We start from the raw sequence: 25,751 nt of genomic DNA, 5'->3' as shown, positions 1-25,751 counted from the left end.
AAATAAGTATAAATGAAAGAAATCCTCACTGAGCTCTAGTCAGTGGGTTTTTTCTTTCTTTTTTGGCTGTGCCCCATGGTATCTGGGATCTTAGTTCCCCAACCAGGGATGAACCCAGGCCCCCTGCATTGGAAGCTTGGAGTCTTCACCAGTGGATCACCAGGGAAGTCCCAGTGTTTAGGTATTTTGGATAAAGGAGACATTAACTCTAGCTTCTGCTCCAGAAGAGTCACCCCACTCATCATTCACACTTAGAGTCATCAAAGACCACTGCTTTTTCTGCCCTGACTTCATTCAAGTCTATATTGACCAAAGACTCTAATCTGGCCTCAGTCAGTGTTTTCAAAATAGGATTAGCTTTTGTGAGATGTTTTTGTTTTCACAAATTAATTATTTAAAGAAACAGTGATAATTTAATTTAAAAAGTAATTATTTAAAAAGATATTCAAACAGGAAAGGGGGTTCACAGTGGAAAATGAAGTCTCTCTTGTCCTCCCAGCCCCCAGCAAAGGCACCCACTTCTGAAGGTTCTCTTCACTGGACCGGGCCTTTTGGTGGCCAGGGGCGATCCCAGTCTTTCTCTGGGAAGGCAATGGAAGCCGGCATCTCTCTGCTTTGCCAGCCAGGAGCTCTGAGGCCAGGAGAGAGGAGGCAGAGTGGAGCTTCCAAAGGAACCGAGAGTCTACCAAAAGGCCAGAGGGAGGGCAGGGTGGGGGCACTGAGGATGGAATTGAGTCCCTCAGGTGGTCTCTAGGGGAGACTGTGGGGTCTCAGGTTCACCAAGGGAGACCTTTAACCCACTTGCAAGAGACGCACTACCTTGTCAGAGAGGTCTTCTACAAATATTTGTCGAGTGACTATGACAGGCCTTCTGGCCTTCACCTAGGGTCAAAATTGGGAAATGGGGCTGGAGAGGCCCCAGATCTCACTGTGAGAGCAAGCAGGAGGGAACACTGACCAAACATCTTCTCACTGTCAAGGACTTTTGTTAGGTTATTTTAAAATTAATTTTTAAATACACAAGTAGTATAGGAATACATTTTCCATGTTACAAAAAAAAAAGAAAACTTTACAGATAAGGCTAAATCTTCCTTTGATCTCTAACTCCAGTCTTGGTTTCCTCTTACCTCTCTAGAAGGAATCACTATTTTCAGTTTGGTGTGAATTGTGCTAACTTATTTCTCTGCATTTTGGCTTGTATTTGTCTCATACATATTCTTCTGCCACTTCACTTTTGGATTAATAATATATCTGGGAGGTTTCTTTTCAGGCGGATACAGATCTTTGCTCAGGGCTTCCATGGGTGGTGTTTCACGTCAGCCCCACTCCACAAGAGCAAGCATGGCTCAGAGAGCCAGGTGACTCACCCCAGCAGGTGAGAAGGGGAGCAGGATTCCGACGTAGATTTGTCTGAGTTTGGATTGTACCTGCCCTTTACTCAATCTGCTTGTGGTTTGTGCCCTAGGTTTCCTGGTTTATGATATCATCAAATGGGCTATTTTAATGGCAGATTAATCATAGTGCAAGAGACAAATTGACTACCTCCATTCCCTGTTAAAATACCTACATGGCCCCCCAGTTCAAAAAGGACTGGGTCTAAGTCTCTCGACTGGGTAAGAATAGATCTTTTAAACAGAGAAGCCCTCTGTCTTGTCATTTCTCCAGCTCCCTGTGGCCAGGCCCTGCCTTGTTATCAGTTCTCCAACCAGCACATGCTTTCTGACACCTCCGAGCGATTGGCTCCATTCTGACACTGTCTACCTGGAGATAGCATTAAATCCCATAAGTTAAGTGCCCACTACCCCACTGCGATGCCATTCTCAATCCAGGTTGTCACCTGTGCTTCTGAGGCCAGCAAGGGGATGTTCCCATGAGCCCCTCTTTGGGTTCAATTAACTTGCTAGAGTGGCTCTCAGTTTACCAGTTTATTTTAAAGGATATTATAAAGGATACAGATGAAAGTCAGATGAAGTACTTGGGACGAGGTATGTGGAAGGGGCTTCCATGCCTTCTCCAAGGAACCACTCTGCCAGCACCTCCACATGTTCACCAACCTGGAAACTCTCTGAACCTCATCCTTTTGAGTTCTTATGGAGGCTTCATTACATAAGCACTATGGATTAAATCATTGGCCTTTAGTAATTGAACTCGATCTCTAGCCCCTCTCGCCTTCCTGGAGTTCAGGGAAACAGCTAAGTTACACCCCTCCAAATACGTAGTTGGTTCCCCTGGCAAACAGCTTTCATCCTTAGAGGCTTTCCAAGTCACCTCAGCAACATAAACCCAGATGTGGTTCAAAGGAATTTGCTATGAATATCTAAAGACAACTTTAGGAGCTTCCCTGGCGGTCCAGCTTTCCTGATAGCTCAGTTGGTAAAGAATCCGCCTGCAATGTAGAAGACACCACTTTGGGTCCTGGATGGGGAAGATCCCTTGGAGAAGGGAGAGGCTACCCACTCCAGCATTCTGGCCTGGAGAATTCCACGCATTGTATAGTCCATGGGGTCCCAAAGAGTCGGACAGGCCTGAGCGATTTTCACTTTCATTTTCTTCTCATTGGCTGTCCACTGGTTCAGACTTCCCCTTCCAACATAGGCTTCAATCCCAGATCAGGAGTTAGTGCCTCACAACCGAAAAAACAAAGCCTAAAACAGAAGCAATATTGTAACAAATTCAACAAAGACTTTTAAAATTTTAAAAATTAATTAAGATTAATTTTTAAAAATTCTTATTTAAAAAAAGACAACTCTAACCACTGAGGAAATTCCTAGGGTTTTAAAAGCTCTGCATGAGAAACTGGACAAAGACCAAGTATATACTTCTTATTACAAATCACAATATCACATTCCAGAAAAAACAAGCTACTTATGGTTCTCTTCAGGCCCAGTTGTTTCTCTCCTCCTCATCCTTGCCCAGGCAGTCCTCTCTGCGTGTGGCAGACCAACTCCCCATCTTAACCCCTCTGTGCCTGGCTCACTGTAACTCATCCTTTGTAACTTGATGCAGGGGCCATCCCCTTGTGGGTGCCTCTCCTGTTGTCCATGGGCTAAGTTAGATGTTCCTCCTTTGTGCCCTCAATGTCTTGTACTCATTGTTATCAAAGCATTTCCCCTCCTATTCTAATTGCCATTATATTTGCCTTCCTCTTCTTAAGGGTGATGACATAAAATTCATATTTTATGGCAAGGTAAGAAAAATTTAAACATAAAATTTTTCTTTGCCTGTTTGGGCCCCTTCCCTCCCCGTTAGCAAGCATTGTACAGCTGTGTTAACTAGACGTCCTTTGGAGATAACAGTCCTTTTCAGTCTCAGCTTGGGACCAACATGATCCATGACATACTACCCTTTGTATGCGTAGGTTTGGATTGTGTAAACTGTCAATAATGAGTCACTGACATATAACCTTTGTCTCAAAAGTTTATATTACCATGTTTTGACCTCAAATGGGCAGAGCAGTCCTTAGAATGTTCTGAAAGACTATCTCCCAGGTTTTAACTGGTTCCAATAAAATATTCAGTTCCTTTCTTAGATTGATTTTTTCATTGACAGGGGTTAGGTCCTTGAAGTGAGGGCCACTGTCTCATTCACCTGTATCTCCAGGTCCCAGTGTTTGTGGACTACATGAACGCCTCAGGAGAGTGAACAATTGAGTTGTTCACTCGTGTTGAGATTTCACTGATGTGAGAGAGAGGAGATACACAAGATAATAGTGATGGGAAGAGAAACCCATGATCTCTTGAAATAAACTTACCCAAACGCAATCATACTATCTAACTGTGTGGCGACTGTATGGGTCCACATTTCCTCAAGCCATCCCCTAGCTCAAATGTTTCCTAGCTCTGTGATGTTCCTCTTATTCTTCTCTTTCATCTGGTCTTTAAGGCACTTGAAAGGGGATGCATGCCCTGATTTCAGGGGATCTGAAATCAATCCCACCAAGGGCTGGCTGAGCCCCGTGGCTTCATCTCCTCAGTGACGTCCCTTGACTCAAAAGGGCACCAAAACCCTCTGCCCACTCTTGAAACTGGCAGGGGTTTCCTGAGAAGAGGGATGGGGGAGTTCACTTTGGGAGGAACAGTTCCCCTCCTCAAGATGACAATTAAAATTCATTATCTCTTTGCCTCAAAATCCCAGTCATCTGTTACTACTAAAATTAGGGAAAGCCCAAAGCTCTCACCCATTTTCTCTCATTTCCCTTTTCTCTGAGAAAATCTGAGGGAAAAGCTCTCTTCATTTTTTTCCCCCTTAATATGGTTTAGTGCTCTTTTCAGTATGAAAAGGTGAAAGAATATTTTTAAAATAGAGAAAAAGAGAAAGTAAAAGAGTGCCATTTTTACTGAGATACCATCACATTTAGAGTTCTTTCAGTCCTTTTTTCTCAGTAATTTGCTGTTGTTGCTCAGTCAGGTTTTTAAAAATGTATATAATATAGATACACCCAAAGTACATATAATGCAGATGTATCATTTAAAGAATTACAGAGTGGATACTTGTGTATCCGTCACCCAGTTTAAGAAATAGAACTTCACCAATAGCTCAGAACAAGCCCCCATGCGTCCCTCTCTCCCAACCCGCTCAGGTGTCGCCACCAATTTGGATTTTGTGTCATTCCTTTGCTCTTCTTTACAGTTTTACTGTATTTGTATTGTGTAAACGTACAATGCAATACTTTTTACCTTGATATAACTGAAGTGTATTGTTTTGGAGCTTGCTTCTTTCCTTCATGATCTTTGCGAGATTCATCCACACTGATGTGTGCAAGAGTAGATTATTCATTTCCACTCCTTCATATGGTACATTGTGTGTGTCTATTGTACTCCAATTTATCTTTCCATTCTCCTGAGAATGGACATGTGGATAGCTTCCAGGATTTTTTTTCTTTAAAATATTTTATTAAATGGAATGATTAAAGACATATTTTGTTGTGATAAAATTTATATTAACATAAAATTTACCATTTTTAACCACTTTCAAGTGTATACTTCAATGGCATTAAGTGATTCACATGGTTATACAAACATAACTACCATCCATCTGAAGAACTTTTTTCATCTTCCCAAGGTGAAATCTGTAACAGTTAAACAGTAACTATCCATTCTCTCCTCTCCACAACGTTTGACTGCCACCATTTTACTTTCCCTCCCTATTAGGTTTGATTGCTCTAAATATCTCATGTAAGTAGAATCATAAAGTCTTTGTCTTTTTGTGTCTGGCTTATTTCACTTAGAAAAATGTCCTAAAGATTCATTCATATTGTAGCATGTGTTGGAATTTCCTTCTTTTTAAGGCTGAATAATATTCCATTGTGTGTATATACCACATTTTGTTTACCCATTCATTTGTTGACGGACACTTGGATTGTTTTGACCTTTGGATCCTGAGAATAATGCTTTTATGAACACAGGTGTACAAATATCTGTTAGAGGCCCTGCTTTCAATTCTTTTGGGTGTATATCCAGACATGGAATTGCTGGATCATGTGTTAATCCTACTTTTCATTTTTGAGGAGATGCCACACTGTTTTCCACAGTGTCTGCACTGTTGTACATTCCTACCAGCGGCTCATCAGGATTCCAACTTCTCCACGTGCTTGTCAACACTTGTTCTTTCTTTCTTCTTCTTCTTTCAGTAATAGCCATTCTAATGTGCATGTAAAGTGATTCCAGAATTTCTGACAAACAAAACAGCCATGGCCATGCTAGTACATATACCCTGGTACACATGTGCTAGAGTTTTTCTAGTTTTACAATTGATAATTGAGTTGTTGGATAGTAAGATATATGTATGTGTATTATTTTCCAATGTGGCAGGGTCAATATATTCATCATCGAGGATAGATGATTGTTATCATTTCACCACACTATTGTGAAACTTACCATTTTTGCCAGTTTGGTGGGTGTGAAGTGATATTTCAATGTGGTTTTATTTTGCACTTTCATGAGTAATAACAATATTAAGTATCTTGCCATGGGTTTCTTGGTCATATTTATTTCCTCTTATGTAAAATATCTAAGTCTTTTGTCCATTTTCCTATTAAATTGTCTGCCTTAGTTTTATGAATTGGAAGACTTTATCTATTTTGGATACTAAACATTTATTAAGTATACATTATAATGTCTTTTCCAAATTTTTGTCTGGTTATCTCATCTCTTTTGATGTCTTTTGATGAAAAGGAAATTATTTTAATTTAGCCAAATGTTTTTCTTTCACATCTTTTTCTTTATGATTGTACTTTCTGTCTTTTGCTTAAAACAGAATCTGTCTCTACCTGAGATCATAAAGATATTCTATATTTTCTTCTAAGACTTTTCCCCCCAGCTATATTGAGACATAACTGACAAATAACATTGTGTAAGTTTAAGGTGTACAACGTGATGATTTACTATATGTATCACATATTGTGAAATGATCACCACAATAAGGCTAGTTAACATATTCGTCATCTCACATAGTTACTATCTGTGTGTGTGTGTGATGAGAATATTTAAGATCTACCCTCAGCACATTTCAAGGACAAAATACAATATTGTAAATACAGTTACCATGTTGTACATTAGATCCTCAGAATTTATTCATCTGTAACTGGAAGTTCATACCCTTTGACCAACATCACCCCACTTTCCCCAGCCCCCAAGCCCTGCCAACAGATACCATGCATACGTGATATCACAGCATTCGTCCTTCTCTGTCTGACTTACTTCCCTTAGCACAATGCCCTCAAAGTTCATCCACGTCACAAATGGCAGGATTGCCTTATTTTTCATGGCTGAATAATTCTTTTAAGAATTTTAAGGTTTTTCTTTCACATTTAAGGCCTTGACCCACCTGGAATTGATTTTTTTTTATGTGCTAAGGGGTATTGTTTTCCCCATCTGGATAGCCAAATTCCCCAGACTTATTTGTGGAATCAATGTTTATTTCCTCTCTGGCCATCAGGGCATCTGCCATCCAAATTTTCTAAAAAGTAAATAAATAAAATTAAAAAGCAACAATAAAATAACAAAATCAGGCTTTCTAATATGTGTGGTCCCTTTTGGGGGCCCCTCGTTTTATCACACTAATCTATTTGTCAATCCCTGTACCAACCTCATGCAGTTGAAATTGTGGTTGCTTTACTAATTTGATATCCGGGAGGCGAAGTCCCTGCCCAGAAATCTGCTTTGGGATTGTCTTAGCCTTTCTGGGCCCTTTGCTCTTCTGTATATTTTGAAGATACAGCATGCCATGTTATACAAAAAACTGAGTTGGGTTTTTGCCTGAAATAGTGTTAGGATATTTTGAGGAAAACTGCCTTCCTATCCACAACATAGCATGTGTCTCAGTTTAGGTTTTCTTTAAGGTCATTTAAGGAAATTTTATAACTTTCTTTAAAAGGCTTTCACAGCTTATCCTAGGTACCTTATATTTTTTATTGCTTTTGTGAATAGTATCTTGTGTTCATGGACTTCTAAAACGTAGTCACACTGCATACAATGTGCTTTTCCCACATATCATATTGCACAATTTTTTCTAAGGGTTGCTGACTATTTGTTGGGAAGAGTGACTACCCACTATTACTGACCACCCCAGACTTCTGCTTTTCTTTTTGCTCTAGTCTCATTAGATGTTTCATTGCCCTCTATGCCCTTGGGGGTTTGAGGTCTGAGACCCTAAATCACGGTCCTTGCCCTCTCTCACCCTAGACAACATTCTCAACCTCTCTGTACCTGTGTTCCTCATCTCTAAGAGTGAAATCATGTATGACACCTGCTCCATGGGCTAATCGTGATGATTAAATGAGAAAGAAAGAAAGAAAATGAAGTTGCTCAGTCGTGTCCGACTCTTTGCGACCCCATAGACTGTGGCCTACCAGGTTCCTCCGTCCGTGGGATTTTCCAGGCAAGAATACTGGCCATTTCCTTCTCCAGGAGATCTTCCTGACCCAGGGGTTGAACTCAGGTCTCCTGCATTGTAGGCAGACGCTTTACCGTCTGCGCCCCCAAATGAGAGTATGGAGTAAAATGACTATCATGGAACCTGGCAAACAGTAAGAGTTCAGTGAAGATTAGATATGATTATTTCTCAATAAAAAAATCTGTTTTCCTTCATTTCTTGCCGGGTTTTGACTGTTCTAGCTAAAAATCAGTGTTTGAAAAATTGGGAAAGAAAAGTCAGATGTCCCTGATTTCACCTTTCCCCCCTCTCAGGCTCTCCCTCCTCCTGCTCCTCCTGTCCCCTCGTCCAGGGTTAAATCCAGGAGACCAGTGCTACACGGGGGCTCTCAGACCCTCTAGTTGACAGGAGTGGAGAAAGAGGACACATCCTCCCGAGAGGATGCCAATTCCAGGCCAGCTCTCCAATCTCATTCTCCAGCCACTGCCTGAGTTCAGGTCTCACGGCTGCTCCCCTACCTCTTGCCTCTCCCCATCTTATCACTCTGAGCAAGACGTCCCCCGCCACAGCTCCAGCACCGAGGAGTACCACCACCTGCTTAGAGTCATCATCGCTCCCCCAGTGCCCTCAGGACGAAGCCCAAGTCATTTAGTTACTTTCCAAGGCCCCACATGATCTGACCTCCACCTAACTGCTAACACTGACCAAACTTCTATTTCTCCGTACCTGACACATGTCAGTAAGCTCTGCTACAAAACTGCTGGGTAGGAATCCTTCTTCCATTTTGTATGTGAGAGCACTGAGGCTCAGAGAGGTAAAAATGACTGACTCATTAGAGACCCCACAATTAGGCAGCACAGACACAAAAATTTGAATCCAAGTCTCTGACTCCCAGCCAGCTTTTTTCCCCCTGAGTGGCAAAGCCTCAGCTTATCCGGTATAACCTGCAAATAACCCTGGGAGAGATAACACCCTTGATTTTTGCTCACTCACAGGGTTTCTGCAGAAGTGAGTAAAAGGGTCTGAAATGGGTCAAGAAGAGGGGAAAAGGTCAAAAGAGCATCCTGAAGAAAAAGAGAAAGTGTGCCCTCTTGGCACTTTTTTCTCAGGCTGAACCCTGGAGTTGGGGTTGGAGGGGGAAGTCAGCTAAGCCTGGAGCAGGGAGTGGTGATGTGGCTCAGGGGAGAGGCAGGGCGGGGACAGTGAGTGAAGTAAGGACTGAGAATGACGTAAGCGGTGATGGAGGAAGTGATTATGACCAGGAAATAAGCTTGCTGAAACCACCCTAGGAGGATCACCAAAACATTCCTGGCATCAGATGGCATTTAAGAAATAGTGACAGTTACATCTTTAAGATGTGCCACTCATTTGCCTGACCACTCAATCTCTTCAGTGACTCTGAAAAGTGGTTATTCCTATTACCTTTTTACAGAGTAGGAAACTAAAGCTCAGACAGCTGAGAGAACCTGCTCAAGGACTCTCAGCAAGGAAGTGAAAAAACCCAGAATATCCTACAGATCTGCCTGGTGCCCCAGCCCTCCACTGTGCCATCCTGCAGTCAAATATATTCCCCAAAATGTGGCCAAGTAATCTGGGGGCCACAGAGATCACACATGTTCTACTAGATGGAAAGGTTCCCACAATACCGAAAAATGTCAGAGGAAGATGATCGTAATCCTGCCATTGGGTGGATGCAGTATTAATACCTCCTGCGTGTCTGGGCAGCCGGATCTGTGCAATTCCAGTTTGAACGTTCCCAAGTCCACTTCCAGAGCCTGCAGAGGCCTGTGTCTGGTCCTACCTGACAAAGGTAGACCTAGTGCAGAGGAGTGACCAAGGATCTGCTTTCGAGTGTGGGGAGTGAGCCGAGTAAATGTGAGCTAGGCTGTCCTCCCACTGCTGCCCAGAGGCTGGATCTGGGATGGGAAGGGAAGGGGCAGGGGCAAGCAATGGTCAGAGGCTTCTTTCTGCTCTCTTTGTCTGAGCCCTGTAATGATAAGCACAGGCCTGGATGGCAGTATAATTATTTGTTTTTAAACATAAAATTAGTGCAGAGAAGGGCTTCCCTGGTGGCTCAGACAGTAAAGAATTCGCCTGCAAAGCAGGAGACCCTGGTTCGACCCCTGAGTCAGGAAGATCTCCTGGAGGAGGAAATGGCAACCCGCTCCAGTATTCTTGCCTGGAGAATCCCATGGACAGAGGAGCCTGGAGGGCTACAGTCCATGGGGTCACAAAGAGTCAGACATGACTGAGCGGCTAACACTTTCACTTTCAGAGAAGAACTTAATTGTTCAAAAGGAAAATGGCATGCCAAGCCTCTCCAGAAGGGACCACTCTAAACAGTTTCCTGAGGGTACAAGTGGGACCCTGGGATGCCAAAGGGCAGCAGTGTCCCAGCTCGACCATCAGCCCACTGTTTGCACTGTCAAGTGCTCAGGGCGCTGAGCGCTGGTCTTGCCAAGTAGGAAATGCCAGGAAGAGCAAGAAGAAGGGAAAGGAAGCCAAGGTGTTTGGAGAAGGGGGCTAAGAGTGGAAAATTGGGGGTGAGGTGGAGAGAGGGGCTTTGGGAAAGGAGCAGGGTACTTATATGGAGTTTCCAGAAGCCTCAACAAGCCCTGCGTCCTGTAACCCCCTTCTCTATCTCTATGGGAAACCAGCAGTAAAATCTATTGTTGAGACTTCTATTTCTGGCAATACAGTGGACCAGACTGTGCATACTCTTTATTGATATATTTCATGATAAAGAAAGTAAAAAACAGGGACTTCCCTGGCGGTCCAGTGGCTAAGACTCCGCACTCCCAGTGCTAGGGGCACAGGTTCAATCCCTGGCCAGGGAACTAAGATCCCACATGCTGCAGTGTGACCAAAAAATGAAAGTAAAGAAAATCAAAAGCAAAATGCACATGCTTGTTAACAGTTCAGGATTGGGTTTGTGGAGGGAGGTGGTTAGGCTAGGCTATGCTGAGTCTAGCCTCAGTTCAAGAGTTGGTAACAGTTTGGGACTGGGTTTGTGGAGGAGGCGATTGGTAACAGCCCAGGACTGGATTTGTGGAGGGGGTGGTCAGGCTACACTGAGTCCAGCCTCAGCTCAAGAGCAGGGCAGCTGCAGGGTTGGTTCTCACTGGGCAACAAGTCTGCACAATTTCCTCCCTTCCTTCCTGTTTCTCTCTGGCCATTTCCTCCTCTCCTTTCACCGAGTCTATCTCTACCTATCAATTTATCTTCTATTTATCATTTACTCACCTTTCGGGCACAAAGTGGATTATATTCTGCTGCAAACTACTTTTTTAAAATTCAGTACCATCTCATGGACAGCTATGCCAGCCCATGATCATCTTATACAAAGGCTGTCAGTTTTAGGAGCAACATTCTCTGAGGTTAGAGAAGTCTCATGTCTTCCAGAGCTAGTCTGGAAGAGATCGCGTATCTTCCACTAGCTTCTGCTGCTGGCAGGCCTGCCATTCATCCACTCTGTTTTCTCAGATGCCTTTATTGGCTTCTCACAGTAGCCAAGCTTCCAGCGCCCCATCTCTCTGGGCTCACAGGTGAAGAAGGCCCCTTCACGTTCTCAGCCTCCCTCCTGTCTCACTCGGCTTCCCTGACCGGTTCCTGCCCTTCAGATCAGCCCACACCTCTCGGCCTGAGCACGTGCACTTCACTGAGCTTGGGATGCCTCGCCCCCAGCATCAGCAGCTCCTCCTTCATCTTCCCGGGGTCTTTGCCCCGGCGTCACATTCACACTGAAGTCCTCACTCTCTACCCCAGGCACCCTCCACTCTCCTCGCCTGCTTTATTTCCACCCCTAGCTGACATGTTGTGCCTTTTGCTTGTTTATTGGCTGTCTCCCCCTCTTCCTCCCACTAGAATGCCAGCTCCCTCAGTGCATTTTTAACCTCTATTATTTTAATCACTATTATTTGCTGCTTTTTAGTCTCTCTTATTCTCAGGTGGCGTTAGTGGTAAAAAACCTATCTCCCAGTGCCAGAGATGTAAGAGACACAGGTTCAACCTCTGTGTTGGGAAGCTCCCCTGGAGGAGGACATGGCAACCCACTCCAGTATTCTTGCCTGGAGAACCCCATGGGCAGAGGAGCCTGGCGGGCCACTGTCCATAGGTTGCAAAGTGTCAGACACAACTGAAACCACTTGGCACACACACATGCCCAGAACAAGGCCAATCAAGGCATGCGTGTGAGCTAAGTTGCCGCAGTCGTGTCTGACTCCGTGTGATCCTCCTCCATGGGGATCTTCCTGAGCCAGGGATTGAACCCACAGCCTTTACATCTAACCTGCATTGGCAGGCAGGTTCTTTACCACTGGCACCACCCGGGAAGCCTGGTTAATCAGAGACGTTCACTAAATATTGGTTGAATTGAATCCAATATAGAAGTTGATTTCTGTGGGTATGCTGCATCCTTGCTTGTTGAAGAGGGAGAAGAACTTCCTTTAAGCCAGCTCTGAAGAGCCTTCATGAATTTGCCTTCTGACCACCCGTGTCTTCACTGCCCCTTTGCTACCTGGACTTATCCTCCAGATGCCATGGTACACCCTGGTTGGCATCCAGCCCCCAAAAGTCACGTCCTGTCCTGCATCTCTACCCAGAGAACCCTACCCTGGATAACTTTTACTGGCCTCCAGGCACAGCTGTAAATGCTCACTCCTGCAGGGGGTGTTTTCTCCCCTGGCCAGGTGATAGGACCCCTGGCCTCCTCCAGTCTCCTGGGCTCCCCTCTCTGGCTCCTATCTGTCACCCTTCTCCCAGAGGCCTGCGTCTTCCTCTGCCTCCCTAGGGGCTCCCGACCCAAGCGCCTGGCACACAGAAGGGGTCACACATCGGTACCGGGAGAGAGGGTGAAAGGCAGAGTGAAGTGGCACTTACAGGGTTATGGGAGGGTGGGCAGGGGGGACTCACCTCCAGCAACATTGGGTCAAAGGCTGCTCTAGCCCTGATCCAATCACGAAAGAAAGTCTCCACTCATGAAAGAATTGAGAAACAGATGAGCAATCAAATGCCTGAGTACGGAGTAATGATGATTAAGGAATGCTGGGAAAAGGCATTATTACATGGCTCCAAAAGCATTCAAAAGCTCTTCAGGAGAGTTCAAGAGAGTGGTTTGGGCAGGCGGGGCCTGACTCTTATCAGAAGATGCCAGACCCCTCATTCCTGCCCCGTTAGGTCACAGTGAGCTGAGAGCAGGGCTCCCTGTCATTGTTTGCACTTCACCTTAGCTCACCCTCTTTTGAAAGGCGATGGCGGCCAGGTCTGCAGAAGGTCCCTGTGGGTAGGTTTTAGTATTAGTGTTAGTACTGGCCACCCCTAGCTGGCAAGTGGGATCTTATTTTCTCTGACCATGGATCAAGCCAGTGTCGCCTGCATTGGAAGCAACAAGTCTTAACCACTGGACTGCCAGGGAAGTCCTGTGGGTAGGTTTCTAAAGCGGGAGAATGTCATCTGTAAAATGGGATAATAATCATGAGACAAGATTTCTCTCCTGAAACAATTAAAGAGATGAAATAAGATCCTGCCGGTGCGATGTGGGGTACTGGGCTTGGCATATATGAATAGTAAACCCTCAACAAACACGGGAAGGCATGGTTAGTGCGTATTTTTCCTCCAGAACTGCAGCTCCCTGAAGCGGGAAGAGGATGTCTGCCTCTGCAATGTTCCCGGAGCCCGAAACAGCGCCTTGCACGCAGTGCGCACTCAGTATTCAGAGTTCAGAGGCGGATTACCTAACCGTCTTCCGCAGCAGGGCCGGCTCTGGGGCCCGGCGCTTGTTCCCACCGCTCCCGGAGCTGCAATCTGCCCATTTCCCCAGCTGCTGCTCCGCGCAGCTCTGACAACGCAGTGATTGCCCGGGGCACATGACTCGCAGGGTACTTTTCTAACTGCTCCCAGGGGCCGAGGAATCCCCAGGGCCTGGCTCATCAGGACGGGCCGATGACTGGGACCCAGCGTGGTCTGCCTTCCCGGTCAGCAGGCTGATCTGGAGGTGCCGTTTGGGGAGGGGAACAGAACGGGCAGCCCCGGGGGGCAGGGGCGAGCGCAGGCCCCCCGAAGCAGGAAGGAAGCGTCTCTCACCACGGCCCCTCCCTCCGCTGACCCCGAGCCTGCCTTCATCCTGGAAGGCGGTTGGGCTCTCTGCTGGAGTCTTAGCTAACCTCTAAAGGTCAAGTTCGTGGACCGTCTGTCAATACTAATGGCCAACTTTGATGGAGCACTTACTCTATGCCAGGTCCTATACTAAATGAAAAGATTTTATTTCATTTCTTCTAAAGAGACACCCAACTGTTCTCCAAACATTCTGTCCTTTGAAGCATCTGGGCCTCGGCACAGGCTGTTCCTCAGTTTGAAAGGCGCTTCCTCATTTTATGTGCCTGGTGAATACTCACTCTTCAGCACCCAGCACTCTCTGTCTCTTCCCGCTGGAAGCTTTCTTAGCTTGCCCAAGACAATAAAATCAGAGCCGCCCGCGGGTCTCCACCGTCGCTGTGTGGGCGTGTGTGTCTGCACCTGAGGTGTGACTCCCCCAATGCTCCAGGCCATGCTTTCGCCTCCTATCCTTCCTGTCCAGCTCCACATCCAGCTGGGGCGCTGGGAATGCCGGTCCCTGCTTTTTCAGTGCCTTGGCTCATCATCTCTGTCCTTTGTGTGCCCCTCATCACTGGTCTTTATTCCAAGTACAGTGCTTATTACATGCTGCTGCTGCTAAGTCAATTCAATCGTGTCCAACTCTGTGCGACCCCATGGACGGCAGTCCACCAGGTTCCCCTGTCCCTGGGATTCTCCAGGCAAGAACACTGGAGTGGGTTGCCATTTCCTAGGTATTTATAAATGTAAGTTGAATGACATAAATGAAACTATGATCTTATTTCAGGGTACCAGATAGGAAGTGTTGGATTATTTTGCTGTAGACTGCTAGGTTATCTCTAGCAAGAAATCATCAGAATAGATAGGGAAAGAGGAAGTCAGAAGAAGGAAGAGAATGGGAGAAAGCGCTGGAACTAACATTTTCTGAGCACCTAAAGGTGCCAGGGATGTGCTTCATTAACTCTCCACTATAATCCAGTGAAGTGAGTATTACAATCTCCTTTGTATAGACAAAAAAATGAGGGCACAGAGAGGTGATGTGTTCTGCTTAAGATCACACAGCGAGCAAGTAGCAGAGCTGGGATTTGAGCCCATCTGCCTAGTTCCACCCAGAGAAGGCAATGCACCCCACTCCAGTACTCTTGCCTGGAAAATCCCATAGATGGAGGAGCCTGGTAGGCTGCAGTCCACGGGGTCACTAAGAGTTGGACACAACTTCGCGACTTCACTTTCACTTTTCACTTTTCATGCATTGGAGAAGGAAATGGCAACCCACTCCAGTATTCTTGCCTGGAGAATCCCAGGGACGGGGGAGCCTGGTGGGCTGCCGTCTACGGGGTTGCACAGAGTCAGACACGACTGAAGCGACTTAGCAGCAGCAGTAGCAGCCTAGTTCCGCCAGCTGGATGGAATAAGGTTGGGTGGCCCTCAAGTATGAGAAGGTGGGGGAAAGTGAGGAGGGGCTGCAGGACTCTGGCGGAGAAGGAATGGGATACGTCTGTCCTGTGGATCAGACCCAGACCCGAGTATGCATTGTCCCTGCCTTAGTTTCCCAGAACAGACGTTTGCTGGCCTGTGTACCCACCCAGACTCCTCCAATACTTTTAACTGCTTTCCCTTGAGACAGTTCCTTTATTAAAAAAAAAAAAATTGAAGTACAGTTGATTTACAATGTTGTGTTAATTTCTGCTGCAGCAAAGTGACTCAGGTATACACACATATACATTCTTTTTCATATTCTTTTCCATTCTGGTTTATCCCAGGACGTTAATAAGAGTTCTCTGTGCTATATGGTAGGACTTCGTTGTCCATCCATTCTATACATGATAGTTTGCATCTGCCAATCCCCAACTCCCAGACCATCCCTCTGCCTCCCTTAACCCTTCAGTTCAGTTCAGTTCAGTTCAGTCGCTCCGTCATATCTTTGTGACCCCATGGACTGCAGCATGTTAGGCCTCGCTGTCCATCACCAACTCCTGGAGCTTACTCAAACTCATGTCCATTGAGTCAGTGATGCCATCCAACCATCTCATCCTCTATCGTCCACTTCTCCTCCCGCCTTCAATCTTTCCCAGCATCAGGGTCTTTTCAAATGAGTCAGTTCTTTGCATCAGATGGCCAAAGTATTGGAGTTTCAGCTTTAACATCAGTCCTTCCAATGAATACTCAGGACTGATTTCCTTTAGGATGGACTGGTTGGATCTCCTTGCAGTTCCTTGGCAACCACAAATCTATTCTCAGTGTCTGTGAGTTGAGACAGCTCCTCTTTACAAATAGTTTCTTTTTTTTTTCCCTAACATCAGTCCTGTCCTAAACACTTCCCTCTCAGTCCCTGGCCCACGGTTTGGGTACCTCTGACCCCACAAGATTGTGCAACACTCACTGAGGGCTCCAAGAACCCGCAACTTCTCAATAATGCTGAACTGGGTGAAATTTCCCAGTAACCTCCTCCCCCGTCTGACTAACACTCTCTTAACTTGGCAATGCAATGTCCTATTTTTAAGGAACCCAGTCATTTGGTTTAGATTCTTTAGTTGTTTTATTTTAATGACCTTCTGAATCATTCATTTTTCTTCTTTTGAACTGATTCATTCTTGGCCACTTCCTTGTATAGATATCCAACCCCTCCTTTAAGACTCAGCACCAACCACCCCCTTCTCCTGAAAACCCTCTTCATCCATACCATCCCTCTCCAGGAAGAGATATTCCCCTCCTCTCTTTCTGAACCATTCATCTGGCATTTATTATATTGTCATCATCCTTGTCCTAAATATAAAAATGATATGCCAGCTATTTGAATTGTTTCTTATCATTCTCGTGATGACTCTAGAAAGAAAGTAATTATCATTTCCATCTAAATGTAGTGAAATTGAACCTCAGGGAGCTTACTAAGCCTCCTGCTCCAGGTCACATGAAATTAGTAAAGAAGCCAAGATGCTAAGCCCAGCACAACTGTAGAGGGAGTGTCTTGAAATGGAACTATTTGTGTATGGGTGCCTGCCTCTTACTGCGATGTCTGTCACCACCATCTCTCCCCGCCGCAGACGGTAAGCTCTATGAAGCCCTTGTTCCCTATTGCATTGTACGCAATAAATATCTGCAATAAATAGCTGATGTTCCATAGATGTTGACCAATGGCTAGGAGACTTCCTGTCCCTTCTATAGAGTTAGCTGTTCCAAGCTTTACACAATCTTTGCATGCTTACAACATCAAGTGCCTGATAGCAAAAACAATCACTACATATTGACTAAAGGAAGTAAGAGAAAGGCATGGGCTTGGAAGATTCCAGTGGACATATTTTCCAGTTGAAAATTTTCAATCGGAAATTTAAAAAATTCTCTCTGTAGCTCAGGACCCATGCTGCCAGACAAGACCTCCTCCTCATCACTTTTTTGGGTTGAACTAACATTTAACAGACTAAGGGTTCAACTTAAGCTCACTCCACCCATCTTTAATGGATGTCTACTCTCAGCCAGGCCCGGTGCTCACTCATAGACTAGTGCTAAAGTTGGCTCTGTGAGCAGCTCGGCAGGGGGAGGTCTTCTGGATGCCCACTCCTCCTCCGCTCCTCTGCAATGCAAACTCCCTACTGCCTTGAGAGCAGGCGAGGGTGGGGCCTTGGAAACAGGGGGACAGATGGGCAGTGGCTCTGTCTGGTCAAAGAGGAACCAGGCAGGAAAGATCTCAACAAGACAATAGCCTCCAAGAAATGAATGCAAGCAGCGGTGTGGAGACCTAGGGGAGACTGGATCCATGCTTCACGTAGTATGAAGACAGGTTTTGGACCAGGAAGCAATAACGAAGACCTGGATGAGGGAAAGGTCTGGGAAGGACATTAAAAATAAGAAGCCATGGGACTTCCCTGGTAGTCCCGTGGCTAAGACTCTGCATTCCCACTGCAGGGGGTCCAGGCTTGATCCCTGGTCAGGGAACTAGATCCCACATGAGGCAATGAAGATGAAAGATCCCGTGTGCCCCCACCAAGACCTGGCGCAACCAAAAAAAAAAAATAAATAAATAAAGCCTGCTGAGGACAGCACGTGGAGGCGAAGAGAGTGAAGGCTCCCCTTACCATCCAACTGAGTGCTTTTTCTTCAAATCATGCTCTGTTATCAACATCGTCAGCCCTGCTTTCTTTTGTTCATCTTTTCCTGACTATCATGCCTTTCAGCTGTAACCCCCCAGGGATACCTGGACTCAGGTGGGTCTTCTGTTACCAGCACTTCTTTGGTCATTTGGTTCAGAGGTTTGGGGGCCAAATTGTGAGCCTTGTCTTTTGACAGGAGCATTCTTCCAGGGGAGCAGCGGAGCCCAGCGGTTACCACAGGCTGCTGGGCTGGAGGGTCTGCTGACAGCCTGCCAATACTCAGCAGGGCACGCGGTGCACAGCTGGTGCTCTCTCGCCTGTTCCCAGCCCAACGGTGAGTGAGAACGGAGCTTCTCCACTGGACGGGGGAGGAAACTGGGGCCCAGAGACGTGAGGTCAGCTGCTCGAGGCCACCCAGCAGGGATGCTGAGCTGGCCTGCTCAGGGATCTACACGTTTGGGTGAGCCAGTGACTGTCTTTGAGCCTCTTAGATTTGGCTGGAAGGGCAAGGAGCTCTCACTCACTCCTTTTCATGGTCAAGAGTAAGACTCAGGGACTTCCCTGGAAGTCCAGTGGTTAAAACTCTGTGCTTCCAACAAAGGGGGCACAGGTTCCACCCCTGGCCAGGGAACTAGGTTCCCATATGCCACCTGGCATGGCCAAAAAAAAAAAAGAATGAAACTCAGGCATGTTGATGGCAAAGCAAAAACAATAATGGTAGTAATACTGCCAGCAAGCATTCAGAACTCACTATGTGCCCAGCACCATGCCACTGGCTTTATGTGTTTCATCTTTACTTTTCTCAGCGCAATGATTAAGAGCCAAAACTCTGCAGCCTGACAGCCTGGGTGTGAATCTCAGCTTTGCCACTTACTGGCTGTGTGAGCTTAAGCAAGTTACTTTACCTCTCTGGGCCTTAGTTGCCTCATCTATAAAATGGGGTTGGTGATAACACTTATAATAGATCCCTCGCACAAGTAAATGGTAGATAAATATCACTGTTCCATTTTAAGAAACAAAATATCAATTTCCCCTCTCCTTGGCTTATGAATGGCAAGTATATAAAAAAGAAAACTGATAGAAGGGAAGGGTTCATTTTTTAGAATTGCAAGCATTTTTTTTTTTAATTTTTAATTTTTTTTTAAAGGAAAAAAAAAAAAGAATTGCAAGCAAAAGGAAAGAGATTTTTTCAATAAAGATATTACAGTCATTTGCTGCAATCACTGTTTACGAACGGGGAAGCAGGCTCAGAAGGTTGGTAAGTCAGTTGGCTGAAATCACACACCAGCACCAGAAGGAGGATTTGAACTCAGGCCTGTCTGATGTCACAGCTCCTGTCCTTGATTCCAACACCGTATGGCCCGCCCTGGTGGTCATGGAAAGATCTGGTCCTTGGTCCAGCATTGAAAATGGAAACATGAGTCACCGGCCATCCCCGAGGACGGATGGGGAGTGAGAGGTGCTCAGCAATGGGCCAGAATGTTCTGCCAGATGCTGAGGACACACTGCCAGCAGCTCTGTCTCCTTCATGCCGCCGAGGAAAGGGAGGAGGGGCGCCTGGAGGAACGCGGGTCTCAAGCCAGCCGAGCGCAGCCTGGAGCGGGCTACGACCTGGTGAATAGCGTCAAGCCCATCTGGCCTCTGGAATGCTGAGGCCCCGGGGGACAGGCCTGGGGTTTTGCTGCTCCTCGGGGCAGGCTCCTCCTCCGAAATAACTCAGGCTGCTGGGTGGAGAAAAATCTCAGGCTTTCTAGACTCTCCTGGCCCAACTCATCTGGTGACCTATAAAGTGGGCATTCTTTGCCCACTGATGGAGAATGGGTTTCTATAGACACAGGATCAGAAGAAGCAAGGCACGAGAGTCAGACGGCTCTGGAACCGATTCCTGGCTGGACGACCCTGGCCAGTACCTTGGTTTCCGCACCCTTGCAGGAGAGTCATGTTCGGCAGGGTCTGCAGGAGCAACAGTCTGCAGAAAGCCTGGAGGCTGCTGGCCACCCCATCAAAGCTCCTGACCCGCCTGAGTCAGTGAACAAGTGAGCAAGCTTGCGTGGTGTCCAAACAGCCACCTCAGAACGGGGGGCCACCACCTTGCTGGCTGGTCTCCACAGAGGCCTTGTGGCCGACCTTCCTTTTCTGGTTCCAGTTTCCACTTTGCCCCCAAAGAGCCCCAAGTCCTGTCTGGCTTCTTTCCGGGGCCAAGGTGAAGGTGAAGAGTAAGGAACAGCACAGCCTTTGCCTTTGTGCGCTTGATGGGGCCCCCCCTGACTCATTTGTGATGCATGGGACTCATTTGCGATTCTACCTGGGAAAGTTTGGGACTGGCCAGTGTGGTTTGGTGGGATCTGTGATTCATTCCGGTCCCGAAGGGAACAAAAGCCCAGGTCCTAACAAGGTCCCCTCTGCCCGGGTCAGCCTGGTCCTTTGGTGGGGGGACGAGTCACACACACACCCTTCAGGACTGTTCCTATTTTCACTTAGCCTGGGCCTTCAGAAATCAAACAGCCAGTGCCTCTTTTCTTGACTTCTGGAGGGGTAAGGTGAGTATACAAAGGGAGGACTGACAAGAGGAACTAAGCTGCCGTTGGTTCCAGGGCAGCCACTGAAAGCAATTACCTCTCGGGGAGGAGCATCTGTAGGTGCAGCCTTGCCCTTCCTCACCGCCTCCTTCTCTGCCTGGCTGGAGGCAGGGCCCGCAGCCTCCACCACCAGACTCTCTCCCTCAAAGTGAAGAAACAACCCGCCCTCTACAGTCTGCTGGAATTTTCAAGTATCCTGGATGATACAATTTGCTGAGGACACTGGTCCCCGGTTCCCTGCTTAGATAAATCACAAGATCTCCATTTCCCATGAAATGAAGATTGTCACATTGAGCTGATAAAGTAGTCATGGACCAAAAAGAAGATGATGAATGTGAAACATGGTGCGTGTGCCCTGGTGGAATAAATGACCCCCCCCCCTTCCCCCCTCCCCAATTTCAATGAGGAACCAGGAAGTGGGTGTGATGTGAGCTTCTCCTGTGACTTGTGTCTTTGTTCCACCCTAGGGCTCTGCTTGTCTGGAGGTCAGACCTCCTGCCCGAGGCTGGGCCCTCGGTTATCTGAAGCTCAGCTGCAGGCCCAGAGTAACAAGACAGGATTCTGAGTCGGGAGTGAGAGTCACAAAGTCCAAGCGTGTCTCTTTAAAGCCTCAGCTGAATCGATCAGGATAAAAGAAGATAGAAGCAGGATATCCTCAGAGGCCATCATTTCACACAGTGTGACGTGGGCTGACTCACTTCCCCCTTCTGGGCCACAGGTTTTTGGTTTTTTAAATCAGTGAAACAGATAATAATTCTCACCTCTTAAGGCTGTAGGGACTTGGGCATGACCTACTGATTAGGAGCCTGGCTCCTGGGTTCAGATCCCAGGTGAATGAGGCCATCTCACTGCATGGAACCTACTTGCTCATCCTTTTGGTGAGGATGGTCAGGTTGCTGTGGGGAGATTAAATGAGAAAATCAGTAGACTGGTCACAGCTGGTGGATGTCAGCATTCAGTAACTGATAGTTGCTCTTATCTCCATCACTGCGTTTAGTTTCTGGCATATGCCAGGTGTTCAATCAGTGCTAGCTATTGTGGCAATGATGATGCTATTAACAGAGAAGACAAAAAATTAGCTGTATTAGCTGTAGCATATTAGCCGTCAAAGCAACACCGGAGGGAGATTACAATCTTATTTTAGATCATCTCTTATTTTACCACAGAGGATGAGGAGGCCCATGCAGGAGAAACACCCAGCCTGAGGTTACCGCAAGCTCACTTTCCCCAATCAGGGCTCTTGAAAGACCCCACTTCTCCCCGTAGGCTGGGGCCATTTGGAGTGAAGACACTCATGGGCCTTGGTCTCTCCCTAGGATTTGCTGTGTCATGGCCAAGGGCAGGAATGGAGGGCTTTAGGGTGGTTGGCGTCATCCAGAAAGAACCGGAGGGCATCAACGGTAGTGCAGGGAAATGCTGATGCCTTTTCAGAAAGTTCTGTCCCAGGGACTCAAGGTGACAGCCCTGCTTCTGGAAGCAATCCAGGAGCCGGGCACATGCAAGTGTGCAGCTCAGAGACAGCTATTCTAGACAGTAACAACGGCCGTGACTCAGTGATGCTGACTGTCGGCTGGGCCCTGGGCCAAGTGTGTGCATCTCACGGATCTTACCCCAGCAAGCTGAGGCACAGAGAGGTGAAGAAACTGGTTCAAGGGCTCCCTGCTAGTCCACGGTGGAGGGGACTCAAGCCTAGGCCCTGGGGCACAGAGCCTGTGACCTGCACACAGCCCAGATATGCCATGACTCACACCTGTGTCACCCTTTGCACCGTTTCACATGGTTTTCACCTCTGTGCTCTCACGGTCAACTCACTTGCAGCCCTTCAGCCTCACAAAAGGGGCCATGCTGTGTGCCTCTAATCCTCACGGTGACTCTTTCATGGTATTACTGTGATTATCACTGCCTTTTGCAATGAAGAGGCTGTGGTTCTAAGCGGTATGTGAAGTCACAGAGCTGGGAGCGGCAGGGCTGGCAAATGGGGGGTGTTTCATTCCACAGCCCAGGCTACTTCCTCTCCAAACATCGGCACTGTCCGTCTAGAACCTTCTTGTACCCAGAGTGCCTCCTCTGTGACAGGTGCGGTACTAGGTGCTGGGACTGGTATACAGTGAATGGGCCAGGTCCATCCCTATGTGGATCACAGTCCATGAGAAGTCTATGAGGTAGTGTTACTATTCATTGGAGGCAAAGTGAAAGCTCTGTCCCCTCAGCTCAACTCCTCCCAGCTCTACCACAAACCTTTTAAAAAAAGTTTTTTTAATTTAATTTTTATTTTACATTGGAGTATAGTCGATTTACAGTGTTGTGTTAGCTTCAGGGTACAGCCCAGTGACTCAGTTGTACATGTACATGTATCTATTCTTTCTCAAGTTCTTCCCAGCATAGGTTGTCACAGAATGCTGAAGAGAGTTCCCTGTGCTATATAGGAGGTCCTCGTTGGCTATCTATCTTATATACAGGAGGGTGTATATATTAATAACAAACTCCTAATTTATCTCTCCCTGCCAACCTTTGCCTTTTAACCCCATGTTTGTTTCTGAAGCATGTGAGTCTTGTTATTTTGTCAGTTCATTTGTGACATTTTTTTAGATTACACATATCAGTGATATCATGATATTTGTCTTTCTCTGTCTGACTTCACTTAGGATGACAATCTCTAGGTCCTTCCATTTTGCTGCCAATGGCACTCTTCTACTTGTGACCGCTACCTTCTCTCCCTGCGTCTCTGTGCCATGGCTATAAAATGGGGAAAATGTTAATTTCTACTGCATCTGGCTGTTGGGAAGAATTCATTAGGAAATGCACACCCACACCCAGCAGTTACAACAATAAGTAGCCCAAGGAAGGTGCTCGGTTCCCTGTCAAAGCCTGTCCTCGTTCAGTCTGCAAGCAAGCACCGCAGAGCCGCTGTCACCGTCAGCTCCACTGACAGATGAAGAAACCAAGGCGCTGAGGGGCCATGTCTGTAAGGCCACCGGCTAATGGGTGAAGTGGAGACAGAGCCCTGGAGGGTCCTGGATGCGTGTTCTCTTCCCCTGAACCCACGCCACCAGCCTCTTGTGACCCTTCCCCTCTGGGTTCTGGAAAGGAGGCCCAGGGGATGAGGGCTTAGGCAGGTTGCTGGCACCACAGCAGAAACTTCAGGAAGTGCAGCGCTGAGAGGACTTCTAAGAAAGAGGGAGGCGGGAAGGGACGCCCTTGTCCTGGCCTGAGAGCCAGAGGTCTGCCTGGCTCCTGGCCCGGAGGCTGGCTCTCCAGGGGCCCTTCGTCCAGTCCATTCTGGCTCAGCCCACACACACGGTCTGCAAGGCTGAGGCCAGCTATGATCCGCCGCATCCAGCACCTTCTCCTGGCCCTCCTGGTGAATGCCTGAGGCTGAGGACTGGGGGGAGGTGGCCAGGGCTGGAAGGAAGCCCTCTGCCCCTACTGCATCCAGGCACTCTGAGAGCACTGTAGGGCCTGCCCTTCAGGATAGCTGTCTTGAGTTCAGTCTGGCTTCACCCTGTTTGTGGGGACACAGGCCATGTGCCCAAATGACTCTCAGCTCCAGTTTTCTTGGCCGTAAATGGGGAAAATAATAACACTGTCCCTCGGAAGGCAGATGACGCCTTCCTTTCCTAAGCAGCTGACCTGGAGCAGGTGACTCGGTGACGTCATTTCCTGTTCTTGTAGGTGGGGCAACAGGTGATGAGGCCTTGGCATTCCTGGGGCTGGGCCTGGGGTTTCTCAGTGCTTAGGTCTCCTGGGGGTCCCATTGCCAGGACCCCTGCTCTCTGTCTAGCAGTGAAGAGACCACCACGCAGAGCCCCTGGGACAGTGTGAGTGGGGGCGGACCTCAGCCCGGCTCTGTGGACCGCAAGGTGCTGTGGGTCCTGAGACCAGGGGCCTGTGTGGCGTAGGACCAGCGCCCGGGTACCCTGAGCCTGGCCTGGGTGCCCTCGGCAGCAGCTGGGCGCTCCTGCTGGAGTCCTTGCAGCTCTGTGTGGCCCCGGGCTGTGTGGAGGTCTCATCAGATAACACGGCCCTCCTGGGCTCTCTGCAGCCCTGTCTGGACTTTCCTCTGAAATGCCCAGAGGCAGGGCCAGGTGACTGTGTCAGAGGGAGGTCACCAGGATGACTTGGCCCCAGGACGTGACCCAGTGGAGGCCCGAGGCTGGTCTCCAAGGGCCGGCTGGCTCCAGAGCTGGAATCCAGGCCCCCTCCTGGCTCTCGGGGTCTGCTCCAAGAACTCCCTGCTCCTGAGATGCCCTGACCCTTTGCAGGGTTCAACCTGCTGGCCTGGAACGGACCCGGGGACTTTGGAAGGGGTTTTGGAGGGCTGAGCCAGACAACTCGGCCCCGGCTGGCTTCGGCTCACTGACTCAACCTTCACCGCGACTTCTCCTTCCCACCAGCTATTTATGGGTGTTTCCTGTCCCCTGAATAGGTAAAGAAAAGGGAAGTGAGAGAAGCTCAAGGCGTGGCGGCTTTATTTCTCTTTATTAATAATTTTTAAAACGACACGTGCTTGAAGTGGAAAATGTCACTGCTTGAGAGGCACACACTCTGAAAATTGAAAGTGCCCCACCTCCCCATCCAGAAGGACGTTGTGTGGGTTTGGCTGGAGCCTCACCGGCTCTGTCCTGAGTGACTGACTATAGCGCCCCCACCCCCCACCCCACACACATACACACTATCTTTGAAAAAACAAAAGCTCTATATACATCTACATACAATCTGTATACATATGGGGCTTCCCTGGTGGCTCAGATGTAGAGAATCTGCCTGCAAGGCAGGAGACCTGGGTTCGATCCCTGGATGGGGAAGATCCCCTGGAGAAGGGAATGGCTGCTCACTCCAGTATTCTTGCCTGGAGAATCCCATGGACAGAGGAGCCTGGCTGGCTACAGTCCATGGAATTGCAAAGAGTCGGACACGACTGAGCATCTAACAAACACTTCCACGTTGAATGAATATACACTGAGTATATTGAATGAATATATCACATCGGATGAATATACAGCGTGACAAAACTACTATCTGCTTTTTCCCTCAGCAACAGATGCTGGACCTTAAAGATAATCCTTTAGGTCTGTAGTTTTCAGCCCTGGCTGGACATTAGAGCCCTTGGGCAGATATGGAA

The 25,751-nt window shown here is 47.5% G+C and overlaps 1 long non-coding RNA gene across 1 annotated transcript; it reads left to right on the top strand.

Annotated features, from left to right (window-relative positions):
* The first annotated feature begins 17,221 nt into the window (after positions 1-17,221).
* Positions 17,222-21,136, top strand: LOC133046542 (uncharacterized). The gene is made up of 3 exons (XR_009690528.1): positions 17,222-18,164; positions 18,247-18,384; positions 19,198-21,136. It is a non-coding gene; the product is annotated as an uncharacterized LOC133046542 (long non-coding RNA).
* The last annotated feature ends 4,615 nt before the right edge of the window (positions 21,137-25,751 follow it).

This window comes from Dama dama, chromosome 25, assembly GCF_033118175.1.
Source record: "Dama dama isolate Ldn47 chromosome 25, ASM3311817v1, whole genome shotgun sequence".
NCBI classification, from domain to species: Eukaryota; Metazoa; Chordata; class Mammalia; order Artiodactyla; family Cervidae; genus Dama; species Dama dama.
The sequence above is the reverse complement of the archived record's forward strand: the minus strand, read 5'-3'. Positions and strand labels throughout refer to the sequence as shown.